We start from the raw sequence: 19,232 nt of genomic DNA, 5'->3' as shown, positions 1-19,232 counted from the left end.
TTTACAGACATTTCCAGCATCTGTCCCTTTTCTCTATTTCACTGGCATCCCTTACCTTAGCCTGCTTCTCTGAGCAGTAGCAGCATTGCTGCTTTCTCCTCTGGCTGTCTTCTCCGTGCTTTCCACATATTAGTATTCTTAATGTTTTAGTTTCTTTCTATTTTGTGTGCTTCCTTAGCAAGAGGAAGGAGCATAGGAGAGAATCTTGTTTTTATTCCAGTTTTACCAGAGTAGGTGCTTGGCTGTGGGAGGAGGGCCTGAAGATGAGTTCATCTCATCTTGTTTGTAATGCAGCTGAGCATATTTTTACCTGCTATGGAAGCAGCATGTGCACAACTGAAAGGCTGGTAAGCATGTCCAGTGCTTCTGGTTTGTGAAAAATTGAGTTTCCAAACTGAAAGCCTCTTCAGAAGTTTTTCAGACGCCTATAATTTTGGTACTTTGTGAAGAAAGTGAGCAATCCTCCCTCTGTTCCCTTTCCACTTCCCCAAAAGAAAAAAAAAAAGAGCTAGCCGCAAACCACCCAGAGGCCACACCCTTGGGATGAGGCGGCTCGTCTGCCACATCTTAAATTCTGCTCCAGCTCTTCCAGTTTTAGAATCTGTCAACAAAATACGTGCAACAAGTATTTTAATATGGGCTTCACAAGCTATTTTTTTCTAGCCTTACTCGCAGACGTGACAGAAACATTTTAAGTGAATGGGTTTTGGACTTTTAAGTAAAATAGGAGCAAAACACCTGCTGTGTGCAATCTTTGACCACAGTGATAATTTGGTAAATGTCTTAAGCAACTGAAAAGTGGAGTTCTTCTGAGATGTGTCAGAAACCTTAATTACAGGTGGAGTTCCAGGCTTGGTTGTAATAAATATTCTCTCCCCTCTCAATTTAAATTAAAATTAAGTAAATGTAAATAATATCAATCTTACTGTCCTTCAATCCATCCTTAATTGACTAACATTGAAAAGGTGGTTAACAGTGCAATTAGTTTAGAAGAGATCCTAAAACTTGAATTTCAGGTCATGTATACAAACATTCTGAGATGAAATAAAGTGAAGATGAACTGGAGCAGGAATACCTGTGGTGATGATGGTCAGTTTAAGAAAACCAAATCATGATAAAAAAAAAAAGCAACAACAAATAGTTTGTTATTTGTTACTGCGAGTATTCATAAACTATTTGACCTGTGTGCCGTCATGTCTTCCAGTGTTTTGCAGTTTTGGTGAAAGCATTCCTTGCGTTTGAATTTGTTTTTGAAATGGTATAAAATTAATTTAAAAATGCAGCATTTGATTAAACAATTTCACTGGGATTGCAGGGGAAAATCACTAACTCCTGGCAAAGTGTTTGTGAGGATGATGAGCACTGGCATTACTTAAAGAGGGAGAATTCATTGCACGTTTACTCCCAGTTTGTTCCCTTACTCCCAGTTTGTTTCCTCTTTGGACATCCCCAGAAGTTGCTGCCTGGGGACGATTGTATCCCAGTGGCTGTTGCCCCACCTTACTTTTTCCTCTGTGGGCAGAGAGATTTGTACTCACGTGAATGTTTTTAATGGATCCATTCACATTCAGAGCATGTATTTCTTCAGAGCTGCACATGCTCAGGGTTTTATAGGGACGCTTTCAAGTAACAAAAACTTACATCCCTGTGGAGAGTTTGTATCCTATCTCTGGAACTGCCCCAGTGACACACATTCTGTGTTTGACGGGTAGTTTTGCACATGAAAGATTGTTCTAAAGGCATTGCAGGATGCATGGAATTGCCAGCATTCCTCTTGTGGAGACAATGGTGCAGTTTTTAACTGGTTTAACCAGGTGAGGTGGTACCCTTGGCCAGCAGGGGTGTTGTCCCTCCATGTTCCTAAGACCCTACACCAGGCAGTTTACTTTTTTTAAGGGGAAGCAGAAAGAGGCTTTATGTTTCTTAATTGTCCTTCACTGTTATTTTTCTGAGTATGAGGCATAACAGATCTTGTAAGGAATATGGGAGACTGGCTCCAAGACACAGGGATAAAAACCAAGCACTACTGTGGAGTGAACAAGGGGGGAAAATAACCACAACAAAACAACAAGTGAGAGTGCCCCCTACCCTCTCTTAACCCACATTTGAAGCTTCCAGTGGCTGAAAGTTGCCCTTCTTGGTGTGGTGTTTCATCCCTGTGTTGGTGAGCTGACTTGCTGTGGTTCTTGCAAGGCAGTGCTGTGGGCTGCTGGTAGGGCTCAGGGTACTGCTAAGCACTTTGACACTCATGTTTGAAATTCCAGAATGCAGTTCCTGTCACTGCGTATGATGAAATCATGTAACTAGTAAATGATTTACAGAGGCAGGGCTAGATTGGCAGAGATGCCCTTATTGTGAAGTGAAAGCTCCCTAAAGCAGTGAAACAATAGAGAGTAGAATTAGAGCGGAATTTAAATGAAGGAAAGATTTTGTGGCAGGCGGCCAGAAGGCCAGATCGGGTTGTCTGAGGTACTGCTGGGGTTTGTCTTCATGATCTGATGCTGCATCCCTCGAAGCTTGTGGAGCTTTCTGGTTTTGTCTATAAGGTGACTGAAATGTATGATTACTGTAACATCTTCTAATAATTGTTCTGACATTTTTGCTTATCAAGAATGTGCAAGTGGTTCACAGATCCTTTCTGGCTTAGTATTGCCAGCAAGCCTAGGGAGTAGAGGTCTGTTCGAATCAAGCTCATTTAGAGAATATGGATGTAGATCTTTCTGTTCTACCTCCCTCCTGCTCCTAGCTATGTATTCCACTTCTTTGTACTCATTCTGAACTCTTCATAGAGCAACTTTAAGTTACTAACTTGGCAGAAATGTAAGTAGTGTGTCTGTGGGGCTCCTGGCCTAGGTTTTTGCTAGACTTGCAAATTATAGCAGCTTGTGGGGGCTCCTGCTGTGGTGTGGGTCAGCTTGCTAAACAGTGGGGAGTGTACAGCAACAGGGAGGAAAGGGACTGGGGGGCAGACATGATAGCTACTTTGAGGGACACTTTCAGTTTTCTTCTGTAACTCTTGTCATAAGCTTCAGCATTCAGTGTTTCTGGTGTCTTAGTAAAGTACAAGATTTTATGGGATGCTTATCACATGAAACAAAGCAGTTGAAACTGCTATGAAAATTTCAGAGTATTCTGGTACAGTCAGTGCCTTGCCTAAGAACTTTGTGTTTGAGGGAAGGCAATACTTCGTTTGAGTCTAAATTCACATGGAGCCTAAATTCAAATGAGTTATTCTAGCATCCATATTTGGCAAACATTTGCCATTATCAGCCATGTTACATCTGACCTGCAAAGAAAACAGATGTGCAGTCAGCATAATATCCTGTTTTAATAGGCGATGACTCAACTGGAGACAAATCTAACTCCTGGACCTGAAGTTTGTTACAGACTTAAGATAGCATAACAGCAACATCTTTTCATTTTGAGCTTAGCTTTATTGAAAATTGATTTATTTGGTTGCTAAATTTAACAAAGGTGTGCATGAAATGTTTCCATTGGTTTGTGTTATCCTACATAGGATTCACTGGCTCAGCCTTCCATTTAAACATTCGACAAATGAATAACAAAGAAAGTTTCCACCCTGCTTGGGAAACTCCTTGCATTGTTTCAGGTTTTGTGTGCTATCCGAAGGATTATTGCCAATACAGGTATGAAATAGTACCATGAAATCTACCATTAGGAATGCTGGCTAACAAATTGTGCTGTTCTCAGAAATAAAAATGTGATTTGGATTTATTGCGTTATTGGGAAGAGAGGAGAAAGGGTGGTGACACCTTGGTTTTAGTGTTTAAAGGATGCTGACTCTGGTAAAATTTACTATGGAAAGGAAAAGAAAGTGAGTTGCTCTTTCCAGTAAAACAGGAAGTTCTTAGCTCTGAATCTGAGCTCTGATAACTAATGGATTGATACAGTGAAAGAAGCCTATATCCCTAATGTTCTTGCTTTAAAAGTTTTAATATTGCTGGCAATTATTCTGAGAGGGAAATTTATTTCTGCTTGCTTGCTGTTTTTCATAGAAACATAGAATGTTTTGCATTGTTGTTGTCTTCCTTAATAATCTATCATCATGTATCAGTTCCGTGTGGAACTCCCTTTTCATAGTGCCTTTTTAACTTGTCTTAGAGGAAGAGACGAGATGTTTGTGTTGGACTAAAGTGCAGAGTTGTTTTGAATTTCATGGATGCTTGTGTATAAGGAAAGGCACCACTGGCTAGTTTGTCCGGGTCATTAGGAGTGAAGATACTTGAGGTCAGTATAAAAAGGAAAGAGACAGATTTACTATTAAGAAAAGTCTCGGAAATGCCTATGCAGAGTAATAACATGTGGGAAACTCTTTGGGAATAGGAAAAATGAAAAGGCCAGAACCAGAGAGCTGTAAGATCTGGGCAGAATCCAGGCACCTGTGGCAAGCAGGCCCACTGCTGGATTTTTACTGATTCACTCATTTTTGAGTGGTGATTGCCACATGATCTGGGTCAGGCTTTTTGTATTTTTTGTGTGGTTGTTTTATGTTCCCCCCCCCCCCCCCACACACACACACACAAATTTTCAGTTTAAAATTTTATTACTTTTTAATTGGCTTCCAAAGGTTTCTAATGACTTGCCAGAGATGAGTGCAAAAAGTTTTTCAGGAAGGAAATAATGCTACGAATGAATAACTGAACTGCATTTCAATGCAGAGGTTATATTTCATATCTTATTTGTCTGGGACAGCTTCTATAATCTGTACTTAGTGAAAGACTGACTTTTTTTCTCTGTAGTTTATTTAAAGAGGTCTTCAGAGAACATCTTTCCATGTTTTGTCAAAATATTTGCAAATTGACTTTCTCCAGTACCATTCACTGAGGTATCAGAAATGTACTAAAACAATTAATATGAACTGAACCGAGTAAAGATTTTGGGCTGTGAAACAACATCAGGAACACAGCAGATTTTTTCTATTTTCATTTCTTCATAAAGAGGAAGTTTGGCGTTTCTTCGTCTACTGGTGGCTGTATGTAGTAGTGGGTTGCTATGAACAAGGTGGAGTGGCCTTTCAACTGTATAGAAGCTGAGAAAGAAGTCCTTTGGACTGTACTGTACTGAGGTTTTCATGATATAATACAATTCTATACAATGACTGCTCAATATAGGATAGTATTACAGGTTGAACTTCAATAAGATTCCCATAAAACTACCATAACATTTGAGTTGATGGATGATTTAAGAATAATTTCCCCATCAAAAGAAGTTCCTCCTAATTAGTTGAAGTGTGGATGGTATCACACAGTAGGACACTGAAACAATCAGCTGACATATGCTGTTTGTTGTTTACAAACACCTCTTGCAATACTCCTCCTAGTCAGTGTTCGATAAGTGCGGACTTTGATTTTAGTGGTCTGACTGGTGACTCCAAAATACTGTTTACTGTGCATTTGTAGGATTGTTATATGCCAGTTTGCTTTTGAAGGAGGCAGTGAAGATGAGGGTGCACTACAGTTCTATGAGAGCTGATCTCAACCTGCATGCAGCTTCCAGGTATGACCTTGCATCCCATCACTTCCCTCCCGTGTGCTCCATAAGTAGTTTGGCTTGCCTTCTTTTGCACGCAAGCATCTGTGCTTCAGTGTGCAGAGAGACAGCTCAGAGCTGACCTTTGAAAACTTAGCTCTCCCTGCTCCACTGGCTTGTTTTTCCCCAGATCATCTCTGAATTGGTTCACTGTGCAGTTGTATGTCAGGGCTGGCCATGAAACAGCAGTAAGAAGGGAGGGGAAAAGACAAAATTGGGCTAATCCCACTTTAGATTGGTTTAAGAGGCAGCCTAATGGCCCTGAGAGAAAGAGAGTATTATTCTCGGATTACTGAATAACAGGGTTGTCTAGAGTTATTGAACAGTTGATCAGAAAAAAATCTTTGTCTAACCAGAAGTGTATCTACAGAGTGTGAGACAGTAAGTAGTGTAACACCATATGAAACAATTTAAAACTGCATTGCCTCAATTAGAAGCTCAGTTTTAAGAGCTGATGCTTGGGTAAATTCTTGTCTAAAGAGGGAAAGCTCTTCTTTCATCCTCTGTTCCCATTGGTAGTGTCCTTGATTTATAGGAGGAGGAGGCTCACTTGGGACTTGACTATATTGTGCCTTTTAGTGAGCTTTGGAGTAGGCCTTCTCTGCAGGGCAAAGGGAGCAGAATGGCTTTGAGCTTGTTGTGTTCGATACACTGACTTTCATTATCTTTTTGAATTTCTGCAGTGATTTATTTATATTTTTAACTCTTCTGTCACTGCATAAATAGCAAACGGTGGGAATTTGTAAGTGGGGAGGTTTTTTTTTTTTTTGTTTTTTTTTTTTTTTTTTTTTTTGTGTGTGTGTGTTTTTGTAAGGATCCATTTTCACTTGAGAAGCATTGCTTTGTGGTGCTTCCCAGTTCTTCTCTTTTGTTTCATGGGGCCTCCACGGAATACTTAAATATGTTAATCCCTGGCAGCAGGAGGGTAAAGGCTTTTTCAACTTCTTGGTTTTGTGTGCCTTTGGTTGCTTAAGATAATAAGAAAATGTAAATAATAAAGATAAGTAAATGATGTGCATAATTATTTGCCAAGAAGCTTATGGCAGACCTAGTTTGCTTTTAAAAGACTCTTAGAATAAAGTGGAGGAGATAGGAGGATACATTTGAATAGCCAACTTGCAAAGCTCTAAGGAACTGTTTCTAACTACTACTGAATCACATTTGATGTCTTCTAAGTTGACACATGGTGAAAGGAGTTAATACTGTTGCAGATTCTTAAAAACAAAACAAAAACAACAAAAACCTACTTGCTAAAAACAACAAAAACCTACTTGCTTAAAACAAATGGTTGATACAATTCTTTGCATTACAAATAAACTATGAACCTTTATAGGTTTCCTACTGAACAATTGGATCTTGAGACTTTTTTCCTCTTCCATTTCATCTTTTGTTCCTCCTTGGATTATTTTGCAAAGGGATAACTGCATGATGGACACAGGCTGCTACTCTGGTTTTGTGTCGTGTTTGTTCAGGCATCACACTAAAAAGAATCTGCAAGTAATTTTTTTATTATTATTATTATTTGCATTTATGAAGAAATAGGAGACTGTTAGAAACTTCATGCTAGACAGCTCTGTAGTTCGAGAGGTATCAGTGTGGGGAAGAGAAGAGTGGAGGAAATAAAACAAAGGCTTGATTTTATCACAGTGCATTTGTGATCTTCTGCAGTTGTACTAAATATTGCCTTCAAAATCATAATTCCTTGAGGTGTGTATAATGGTAAACCAATGAATCCATATTATTAAGCTCAAAGTTAAGGGTATTCTTTTGTTCTGCTGAATACTGGTTTTGAATGTTAAGCCAAACCAAGACATCTATCTTCTATTCATAATAAGTGGCTTGGATTTACAGCAAGTTGGATTTTTTTGGTGTAAATTGCTTTGAATAAAATAATGTTTTATAACTGGTTTCATATAGTTGGATAATTCTTTTATTATTATAATATTTTTCTGTGACCTGGTAAACAAATGGTTTTAGTAGTAAAAGCTTACACGTACTAAGGCTGTTTGCCTCTTCCAACCCCAGAGAAAGATATAAGTCATTTCAAGATTGAAAGAGATCATTGCTAGCAAAATGTGGTGTTTTTAATGCAAATCATTTCCTTCCTGAAGAGAATGCTGATTAATTATGTTTAAAAGTATTGAATTGCACTTCAGATTTCTAATATTTGAAATCTACATTTATGTTTTAGTTCAGTAAATGCTGTGAAAAGTAAATCCTTTTATAGGTTTTTTTTCTGTGCAAGCTGTGATTTGATAAAGATGGGTTGTTTAAGATACACATGTGGAGAATGAAAAACAGTGGTAAAAAGGACATTCAATATATACCTTTTTAAACAACAAGCTTGGAGATTCCTAAACTGCAGATGGTTGGAAGCCAGAAAATTACACTGGGAAACATTATATGTTTGTGTCTAGCATGTGAAACTGGTCAGTGCTGGAAATGATCCAAAACACATATGCACTGTAAGTTTAGGATTTAAAAAAATACTGTTACTGGCACAGAACATCTAGCTGGAGTGAAATTAATGTAACAGTCTGAGATCTGTTAATGCCCTGAGCAGTCAGCTAGCTTAGGTGTCTTTTAACCAGCTGCATAGTAATGCTTGTAGAAGATGTGCATCAGTGGGCAAAATCTTTGAAAATATTGAAGAAATGGGTCTTTGTTTGTTATGAATACTGAGGCATCAGCGTTGTGAGATTTTTCCTGTCTTGTCTGTGTTTGCCCTACAGAAGGGAGTTGGTACAAATAAGTAAGGAGTGCACCTTCCAGAAGCATGCCATCACCTTGTGAAGAAGGAGTGGATGCTGATGGCTTTCCCAGACAGTCCCAGTCTCACTGTGTGGGACAACACAGCCCAGCAGTATCACATAGGCTCTGGGTGCCCTCCTGCTTCACTGGGGGAGATCCAGACTCTGCAGCTCCTTGCTCCAGTGCTGCTGATCCTGCTGCTTTTCTGCTTTGTTACCCTGATGTGTGCACTGCTGGTGCCTTTTTGCAGGCTCTCGGTCTGATTCCAAGTCTGCTCAAATGCATCTAAAGGAAAAAGTCTTCCACCTCCTTCTCTCTCAAAATACATTCTGCGTTGCAAATGATTGCTGGTGTGATTATGGAACTTTATTTGACTTCACCGTTACAAGGCAGATTTAAATGAAATCCAGACTAAAATTTGTATCCAGTTTGGCAAGAAAATATTAAATAGGAAAACAGGTTTTTCATGATAGCAGCCTGCTGAATTACAGGTTTCTGGATGTTGTTAAGAGGTGCAAGCATTTCCGTCTCCTCTGTGCTGTTAATTGCGCAGGATCGGTGTCTCTTCTGGAAGATCCTAACTTATAAGTCCTTATTTTTGCATTTCACAGGTGTTCATTTGTATGTATTTTATAGTCTGAAATTAACTAAGTGGCGTGGTGATGTTTGTGCAAACCTTTTCTTCAGTACCTACTGGTTGCTAATTGAATTTAAAATAATTGATAACTAGTATGTAAAGCCATTATTTTGGTAAAAATGTAGTTTCTTATTTCAGTTGATAGCAGCGGTACACACAAATTGAAAGTATGATTTGTGGTTGCTGTGACCTTTCTACTTCAGTGGTAACCAGGGCAGAGCTTTACAATTGATGGGGGAGAAATGGACTTATGTGCCACCTTCCGGCACTTTTTCTCTTGACCTTTATGCCCTCCTTTCATGTGTCCTTGCCCACACTTTCTTATTTGCTGTTGAGATTTCCCACACTTTACAAGCGCTTGCTGGTGTATTTACATTCCTCCTCATAGGAGGAAAGCCTTCCTGTCAAGTGGCAGTTGGAGGGGCCTGCACTGCCCTTCCACCTCTCCCTGCAGCAGGGTGTTGTTAGGTCATTTTTAGAGCATTTATTATGACTCGGTTTTGTGCTTATTAAAGCTTATCCTCATGTTTTATTAGGTACAGTTTCATATTTATGTAATAACAATGTGGAACATAAGAATCTGGTTCCCATATTCAGTCATACATGATCAAGCAGTAACCTTCCCCCTTACCTTTGGAAAAGCTTGCTCCATTTGCACAGAGCTTGTCTGGGTAGAAAGAGCAAACATGTCTTGAGGGCAGTGCTGGTCCTAACCTATGATTTGCTTGGTATGTTCATTAGGCATTGCAAACAGAATGTGGCTCTGTCTTTTAATGTAAGCTTTGAAGAGCAAGTATTCTTGCTAAATAACGTATACTTACTGCGTATATGTAATTTGTATGTTTAAAACAAAGGACTTGAGATGTGAACTGCTCTCAAAATGAGATGCTGTTTGAGTATTGATGGTAGAGGAAGTAAACTTCCTGCATGTTACTTCAGAGCTCAGACAGCACCAGCACGGAGCCCAAGGAGGGTGGGTTGTCCTGGGTTCCCTGCTGCTGATGTACTGCAATTACCATTTGGAGCTGGGGCTTGGCCGCCAGTGGGCTCTGAATGTACGGCTTCATGCAATGTGTCTCTTGTACATGAGCATCATTCTTGAAAGGAAATGTTCTGGGCCTTGTTAGCAGGGATTTAGCTTATGCTCTGTAACATGATAGCAGGTCAAAACCAATTAAATGATAATTTTAGTAGAGTTTGCCAATAACTACAGAAAAAAATACTGGTATTTATTTCCGAGAGACCTAAACAGAAAAAATCTTCAATAACTGGATAAGAGAGACCACTTTGTGTTCGTGGTTCTTAATATCCTTACTTATTTTTTGAAATCTGAAACTAGATGCTGATGCAGCTGGAACAAAGAAATTGCCATCTACGGTGTAGCTGGATTGTGCTGTGAGCTCTCTTTAATCAAGTTTGTAGTCAGTCATAAGGGGAGATTATCTAAAATATGGATATGAAGCATGAATATGAATTATTGTAATTTAACAAGTGGCAGTATGAGTGGAGTTTGGTATGAATTACATTGACTGGTATCACTGCTGCTTTGCTTGTTAGCAGAGAAGAACACAGCTGGTTTGAGAGAAAAATCTCTCTGCGGAAGGTGATTTCCATCTTCACAACTTGCGCTATCAGTCATGTCTATTTAAAAAGAAAAAAAAAGCGCTAGTTGAGTGTTACTAGTTTATTTTGTTGTTGTTGTTGTTGTTGTTGTTATTGTTTTGATTATGAAATAGATATCTAAATTCCTAACATTTTTAGTTAGAAGGGTTTCTTTTCTATCAACTGAGTTGACTTGTACGGCACTTCGTGCAAACATCAATTGCTGTAGCATGTCAGTGCCAGCTCGGCCTCCAGAAAAGCTGAGCTGAAGTCGTTCCCCTAGCTAGGTGGGACAGCCTGTGCCAGGTATGGATCTGTTGGGAAGGAGAATCCCAGCTGTGGGGTGCAGCTTTGGCATTGTTGGTGCCTGCTTGGGGCTGGCTGTGGTGATACCAGGGCAGCGTCTGCAGAGCTGGGAGCTGCAGGCCCTGAATCAGGCAGCAGGGAGCACAGCCAGCCGTTTGGGGCCACGGAGTGCAGCGTTCTCTTCTGGGTGAAGAGAAGCTGTTCCAAAAGGGAGGGAAGGAAAGAAATGTCTGCTGTGCTTTATTGTGCTGAAAGGGTTACCGAAGCTCTTGGAAGTGAGCTTGTCCTGTAACTTTCTCAAGCTGTTGTAAAGTTGAATGTGTTCCTGTCTCTCTCCCTTTTCCTTTTGCGTTATTGAGACAATAGTTACAACAGGATGCTCAAAGGTCTTCCGGTATTTTTAGTAGATGAACTTCTCTCATGCCATTTTCTAAATTAAGTGAGAAACAGTGTATATTAAAGAAGTGAACATTGCCACCTTAGAAAAATAGGGAGACTTGAATTGTTACCAGTACTCTAGTTTTCATGGCTCTCATTTATTGCAAGCTACAGATTCTTTCCTAAAAATAAATATTGTAATAAATTCCTGTTCTTAAGCTGTGACTCATCATAATTTCTGTAGAACATAAACCAAGTTTTTACTAATATTAGAAGGTTGTTCTACATATCAGTCACAAATATAGGGAAAAGTGTCACATAATTGGTAACTTTTCTGAAATACTCAGTAGCTGATACAAATGCATCTTGAGAGAGGAAAAAAGAAGAGTGCTTTTTGAAATGAGGTTCTGCAGTCATACCAGAAGGATTTGCAGCTTTGCTGTCACTTTTTCCTCTCTGTATTTAACCTGTGGCTATGATCTGGATAAGACAGAAGGCTTTCAAAAAACATAGTAGCTCTGAGTGGTGCCAAAACAAAACACGTTTCATTTAAGTCATTTAAGTCCCACGCTGTTGAATGTTTTAAACAATTCAAATATCAGATACCTCAGATATCAATAGGAAGACAACCCAGGATAATTTAGTGTTCCAGTAGCTGAGCCATTATAATGTGAATGGCTTTAGTAGCGGATTAGGCGAGTGTGTAACTTGAATGTGTCTGGATCAGTCTCTCAGTCTCTTTTTTTTTTTTTTTTTTTTTGTATTTTATTTGTCTTGCTTTTACACAAAAGTGCTCCCAAAAATGGAAGAGGAGGTATGGGGAAGCATGAAAAATAGTTACAACATGATTCCAGCCAGGACTGTCAACTGTGAGAGATGCTACTTGCTCATGTCAGCTGAATTGTTTTGCAGATTTGCAGAAAACAACTCTTTTCCAGACCTTGCTTTAGAAATTAGTCTGCATGTTGTTTAAGAATTTATCTAGGGAAATGAAAGAAAGCATTCTCAGATCTCACAGGGCAACTTCTTCCTTCAGAATTAAGTTGTGAGTTTTGTTTTCGGTTGTACCAAGTACATGGCAAAATTTTTAAAGCACTGCTTTGAGAACAGAACCTGATAATGAGCCTGAATATTCGTAAAACTAACGTGTGGCCCCTTAAACTCCCTTAGCAGTTGCAGTTTCAGTCAAAAGCCTTCTAGAGATGCAGCAGAAAGACTGTCATGCACTTTATGAATGGATGTTGCAGTTTGCTGTGTCAGGCCTATAGTTATCTTTTTGTATAATGAGGAGTATGTTTAGAAGGTGTTTGTTTCTGTTTTTCAGATGTTGGGCTTGTTTAGGCTTATGGAAGTGCTACTGAATGAGATAAACTATAGACAAGGAGCCTGTGCACTGGTGAAATACTGCTGTTTGTTCAGCTGCAGAGCAGTTAATAGAGGCAGCTGGGTTTTGTTGTTTTTTTTTTGTTTGTTTGTTTGGTTTTTTTTTTTGTTTTTTTTTTAATGCAAAGAGCCAGTCCAGAAAGGGTGTCTGAATAGTCCTATATTGTCTGGAAACTGTGCATCCTTAGTTAGCTGGGCTGATTATGGAGGAGAAAGCAGCCTGCCCCACTCTATGCTGCTGATCGTTTTCTCAAAGAGAGACAATGCAAGTTGCAGACTTAATGAGTGCTCACAGTTAGCTTTTAAAGCATCTGTTTTACAGTGCAGATAAATTTTCTGTGCTGTCTGAAAGAAAATGTGCTTCTTATTCACCTTTTCAAAGCAACTGAGTTGTTGTAAGGATTGCACAAATTGTGTTTGAGTAAATGCAATGTTACTGTCTTCTGCTCATGCATCTTAGGAACAGGGGAAGAAATAAGAATAGAGAGAGATGAAAACAGTAGTCTTCTGTCATCAGCATATGATACTTTGAGCTAGGGGGAATTGATACTGTCTTGTAGAATTAGTTTAATTTTAGAGGGATGCCAGCCTTGAAGCAGGAAGCCTGTCCATCTTTTTTACAAGAAGAGCTTGTAGATATCGAAAAAACAAACAAAACACTTGAAGATATCTAAAGCTACATACAGAAAAATGTAAAAATGGGAAATACTGGTAGTCAAGCTGAAAACCACAAAATTTTCCTCCCAGTCTAAAAAAATATGCTGTTTTGAATATTTACAGTGTTAATACCACACGGAAGAAATGTTCAACAGTGATATTTTTCCTATAAATTTTTATCTGTAACTGCTGCAGCTTATTGATTTACTAATGCTAGAATGGAAGAGTGAGGGGAAAGTAGTGAAGTACTTCGCAAAATTTCAACTTGCATTGATTGAAGAATGTGATGAAGTACAGCCCTTTTGTAGTTGGTTACATTTTTGGCCAGTGTACTTGGAATATTTCAAGACCAGTTTCCCCACAAAGATATCTATTTGAATCAGAGTTTCTGATGTCTGTCTGAATTTTATTATAGAAATAAACATATTCCTTTTTCTAGTATAGTTGTTAATAACTCCTACATCCAGATGCATTTTATTATCTAAAGTACCAAAAATAAATAAATAAAATAAAATTCAAAACATCCTTGAATGTTTTGTTTTTTGTTTCATCGCATCAAAATAACATATATTCCTTACATTGGTCTGAAATGTCACTTTGATAGTTTAGAAGATTGTGGCTTTCCTTGAAGTTCTGAAGGTTCTGAATAACTATGATCTGAATCATGTCTAGTTTAAATTAGCCAGACAAATATATGTATCATTTTTTTTTTCCTCTGCCTTGATGGCATGCCAGAAACATGTAATCGAATTTACATGTCTGGATTTGCATTTAGTAACTAAATTTCCATGTATGTAATTTAGAAAATCTTTTTTGTTTGTTAAATAAAATGTTTTTATTTAAGAATTTAGACAGCATTTTAAGACATGTTCTTGGTTACTATAACTATGAATCATAGTCTCTTGTGATTGTTTCAGATTAGATTTTGCTAGTGCTAAGCTGTTTCTCAAACCTGAACTTCACGTTGTAGGATGTTCATTGGAAATAGCAGACGTGTAATGAGTCATCCAAGGTAATTTTCAATACTGAAGCCCAGAATTCTAGAAGGAAGTATGTAGGTGTATTCCATCTAATATTTTTCAACTGTAACCCTGTCTGTAGTAATTTGTTACTTATCTGTATGATTTCCTCCATTATTTTTTTGTACTGCTCCCATTTTTCCTATTCATGAATTCCTTATGAGACTTGCCAAGTATTTGGGGGTGTGCTAGTTAAAGAATTTTGCCTCAGCTCTAAGGAACTGAACCATCTCTCAGCTATAACAGAAAGTTGTAATAAGAAGAAAACTTTCCGTGAGAAGAACTTGCGTTATTTCTGTGAAATAGGGGAGGGAGGACTGAAACTCCAGAGCACAAACATATTGCTAGCATGCAACCATATTCCTATGTGAAAAGTGAGGCTTGCAAAAAATCTTGTAATATTCTGGCATCTGTTCGTACTGTAAGTGATGGTGGATGGCTCTGCACTCTTTATACCACACTCCTACCACTTAATTCAGGCCCTGTGCTAAAAAGAAAGGAAATTTTAAAAGCGTAAATACTAGAAGTTCATGTTGGAACTGTGAGATGTCTTGCTAATTATTTTTCAGGTTAGAAGACCTAGCCATGGAATCGGTCATAAATTTTCATATGTATACTTTTTTTTTTTTTCATGTATTTTTGGCAGTGGGAGTAAAATGGAGAACCGATGCGTTTTGATGAAGTGCTCATTTTTACTTGAATATTGTAATATCAATTATAGTTTGTAATAGAATAGTTTAAAGATCTTTTGAATGTTCTTGCTCTCATAATACTGAATTTCACTACTTTTTAAGGCTTTGATTCAGTGATGCACAGTCATTTCTACAAATTACATTCAAGTAGTTAGGCAGAGCTCATAGGTAGCAGACATTGTGAAGCACCAGGGAATATTCAGAAGGCAGTTCTGTGAGCTGGGCTACTGCAGAAACTTCATGTGAAGGCTGCAATTCTGGGTCCACTGAAATATGTGGCCAAACAGAGCAAAGCTGACTTTAATGAGGTCAGCAACTCTTTGGTTGTAAAGGGACTTGAATAAATACCCTCTGTAATTCTTTCCTTGTTTTAGTGGCATTTCACTTTCACTGGTGAGTGAAAATGTCACGATATTGTATTTTTGTTTCGGAACTGTGAAAATAGGTGAATGTATCTGAGTCTGTGTGGTCTTTGCAAGAGAAAATTCTGCACCAGCTGTCCCTGCTAGTCTTTGGAGGCTTTGCAGGAGAGAGAGACACCTTATAAAAAAGCAAGATAGACGTGGCATTTTGTTCCATCTGGAATCTCAGAGCATTGCATCAAGAAGACTTCAAGAGCTACAGTTGCTATAGTGATACTTGCAGTGATGTTTTTCAGAACTTATTTTCTTTGAGCACATATTAAAAGTAAAGCTTAAGAAAATAAAAGTTGACAGCCTAGGACTCATTTAGCTTTAAACTGTGGCTTTTGTGGAATCTTTTAAATCAATATATGCATATCAGGAAAACTGTATAAAATGGAAAGAATGTCTGTTCTGTTTCTCCTGCTGCCAAAAGCAAGTTCTTTTTAATAAATAAATAAATAGAAGATCTAGATTCCTTTATCTTCCTGCTTGTGCTGGAGTAGGATTAGTGCATGCTTCTGTAGAAGGTGCTCAGGGTCTGTACGTAGATCTCAAGGGAATTTGATTGTTTGTTTCTAATTGATTAGAAACGATTATTTCTAATGCTTAATAAACAGGCACTGCTATGAGGAGCTTATGTCCTATTTTAGATTACACCATGGAAAGACATTTCATGTTCTTCTTTCATTTCCTTTCCTGTTTCCCCCATCCAAGTGGTCTCTGTTGAGACTTAAGTATGGCTGTTCCAAAAAGGAGCAGCGAGCATTGCAGTGTTGCCCAGCATCTGCCCTGACATCATCTGACTGTAACACTGGTATATGGCACATGACTGGAATTAAATAACTTGAGTACAATCTAAGCTAAGTGTAAATGTTAAAGTGTGTATATTAAAATGTTGAAGTAGTGAGAAATGTGGATTAAATCTGGTGATGGGAGAAGCTTTGCCAGGGCTATGTACGGCCTGCCAGGGCTCTGCACAGCTTGCCAGGTCTCCTCTGAAAGCCCTTGTGGTGTACGGAATAGGAGGCACTCAGAGGTAATCTTCCTTTCCCCCAGAAAGTCTCTGGTGTCTAATAAGCACCTTTTCTTTCAGCTGGAGTGGTTGTGCAGCCTTTTGCCTTCACTGATTTCTCTTTAGGAATTAGTATCCCGGAGGTCTTTAATTTTTTGTCAAACGAGTTGAAAATAGCAACTGTGCTATACTTTACTGTGGGGACTGAGCATAAAAAAAGTATTTATTTTTCCTCACCATCTGAGCTACAAAGCAGATGTGGTTAAGGAAGGGACAGTTGCATTTCTGTGCTGGTGGAAACAAACCAATGTGGGAGAAATCTCCATGGATGGACATGCAGCACTGTGCTCATTTGGTGAATGCTTGCAGGCCCTGATTCTTGTCATACTTTCCCTGGTTTTGAAGATACAAAAGCTTTACCCATGAAATGAGGGAACAATAGGGACTGATAAATGCTTCTTAGTAATAGGCAATGTAATTGTATGTGGACCTTTCTGAACTGTCTCACATATTCAATGTGTTCTCATTTGAAACCATGTGTTGATTCCTGTCCCAGTTTTTCTTAGAGCAAAGGCATGGTGTAACAACTAGAGGCAAAAATGCCCAAATGTGGGCACGAGGTCTCAGGCTGAAGAATGCCAAAGCCGCTAATGTGGAAGCTGTGTTCAGTTTAACACACATCAGCATGGGGGTTTTGTTGATGCTTTTTTTTAATGGCTAGGAAAGGGAGTGAACTCATTTCCAAATGGTAGATATAAGTTGTGGTAGAATTTAAAGAAAGGTATCGAGTGACTTGTTGGCAATTTGGCAGTCAGTCTTAGAAACCATACTGTACATGCAGAGTGACCTATAAAAGGTGACTTGTGGGAGAAGCTGGCAGCTGCTGTCAAATGCATCATAGGGGAACAGCAAGGAAATGACAGATGGAAAAACAAGTGAGAGACTGAATGTGGTAGGGCTCTGAAAGCAAAGAGGGAATGTAATAATAAACTCTGCAATGGAGAGGAGAATATACATTTAAATATTATGGGACAGATCCTGCACTCGTGGTTTCAGTAGCATCTAAGGTCCAGATATCACTCTTATGGTAATTTTTTAGTGTATTCATAGATTACTGAATTTCGTTGTACTTTGTTTACATTGTCCATATCATTTCAGTCACAAGTCAGTAATTTTGCAAAGTCTTTGAGCTGCCATGTTTTGTTAACATTCTTTTGTAATGTTGAAAGTATCCTCAAACTTGATTTTGATATGGAAAAATCGATTATTTTTGTTTAGGACTTTATTTACCTTCTTTTTTTTTTTTTCCCCCATCTCTCATTTAGCTTAGTAGCAGATTAAGAAGGATTCAGCTGAAGGGAATGGAGGCCTTCTGCTGGAAGACTTTCTGCGGTTTATGCACGTGTTAACTTTGTAAAGAAATTGTAGCAAGTACTGAATGGAATTCCCTGTTTTTTGTCTGTGAGATGCTCCTGTTTCCCTTTAAGCAGCATTCACTGCTTTGCTGCCATGGATGAGAATGGTTGCACCCTAAACATGACCTGGTTTTTTTGTGTTTTTTTTTTGTTTCTTTGTTTTTTTGTTTTTTGTTGTTGTTTGTTTGTTTGTTTTCTTGTTTTATTCTATTCTTCCTTTTACAGAGAACATATTTACTTGTTTGCCAATATTTTCATTTTTTTTACTTCCAGTTTTGCATCAGTACCCACGTCATACGTACTTCACAGTTCAGTGTTATCAAGGGGAACTTACGTCACACTAATTAGGAAAAAATAATGAAGCTGAGTTTGAGATGCTTTTTCTTCTCTCTGAAATGAGCTGATTCTGTTGTTGTGAGCTTCTTCATTTTAACTTCTGTCAGTATCTGGTCCCTGAAAAGTACTGTGACTAGGTAACATTACAGCCCACACGAATCAAAGTATTTCCTGTTTTCTTATCTTCACTGTCTTCACTGACATGCATCTATGATTTAGATGAATAAAAAATAGAAGTAAATTAGTTTATAAAAGTTGAGTTGCTAACGAAGCTCAGAATTAAGCTTTTTATAGACCCTCTTATTGAACTTTACTTGTATAGATTGGTCAGGACAAAGAATTCCAAGAGCTTTTACACACGAGTGAAAAAAATGGTTTGCAAGCTTGAAAGATTTACCTTTTAGTGTTATAGCTCTAGGACAGCAAAAAAAACATAAAGAAATAACTTTTTGTTTGTGTGTTTTTGTTTGTTTAGTAATAAAGGGTGAGGATAAATCTCTGGTAAGCTTCTTTCAACTACCCTGCTTCATTGAGGCAGAGCACTTACAAACTGTGAATGCAGTTGTTTAATCTCTGAGGAAGATGTTCAAGGGCATTTAAATCTCTAGGTGAGGGAAAGAAGACAGGCTAGAGAAGAAACTAGGAAGGGAAGAATAAACCATGTAATCTAAAAGCTTTTTGGAAAGCCATGCTTAGAATAAGTAACTCGTTTGTATTTATACTTCTGCAGTTACCCCAGGGCTGTCAGATTTTTCTCATCTGTCTGTGAAATTCTGACTTCAGCTGCTTCTTTTGAGATAGAAGGGCCACATACATGTAAACAGGTAGAAACTATGATCAAGATGATTTTGGTTTTTCCCCTGGAGTCCTAGTTTTCAGTATCTCATTCCAAATGACGCAGGCCAAGCCAGTGTTAGTCAAAGCAAACCTTAAACAGCAAAAATAAATAATAAATAAAGACCACATTTATATTTCTGATAGCAAGATACAGCTTTATTGTCCATTAAAATTACCTACTGAGGTCATTAATTCAATTTGTTCTTGGCCTTGGATTTCATTCAGTGTCATCTGAAAGGGGGGAAGTTACCGG

The 19,232-nt window shown here is 38.3% G+C and overlaps 1 protein-coding gene across 1 annotated transcript in view; it reads left to right on the top strand.

Annotated features, from left to right (window-relative positions):
• The window catches only part of BMPR2 (bone morphogenetic protein receptor type 2), a 94,610-nt gene that overhangs the window by 15,904 nt on the left and 59,474 nt on the right, over positions 1 to 19,232 (top strand). The window lies entirely within an intron of this gene.

This window comes from Excalfactoria chinensis, chromosome 7 (assembly GCF_039878825.1).
Source record: "Excalfactoria chinensis isolate bCotChi1 chromosome 7, bCotChi1.hap2, whole genome shotgun sequence".
Classification (NCBI taxonomy): domain Eukaryota; kingdom Metazoa; phylum Chordata; class Aves; order Galliformes; family Phasianidae; genus Excalfactoria; species Excalfactoria chinensis.
This window is presented reverse-complemented; position numbering and strand designations above follow the sequence as displayed.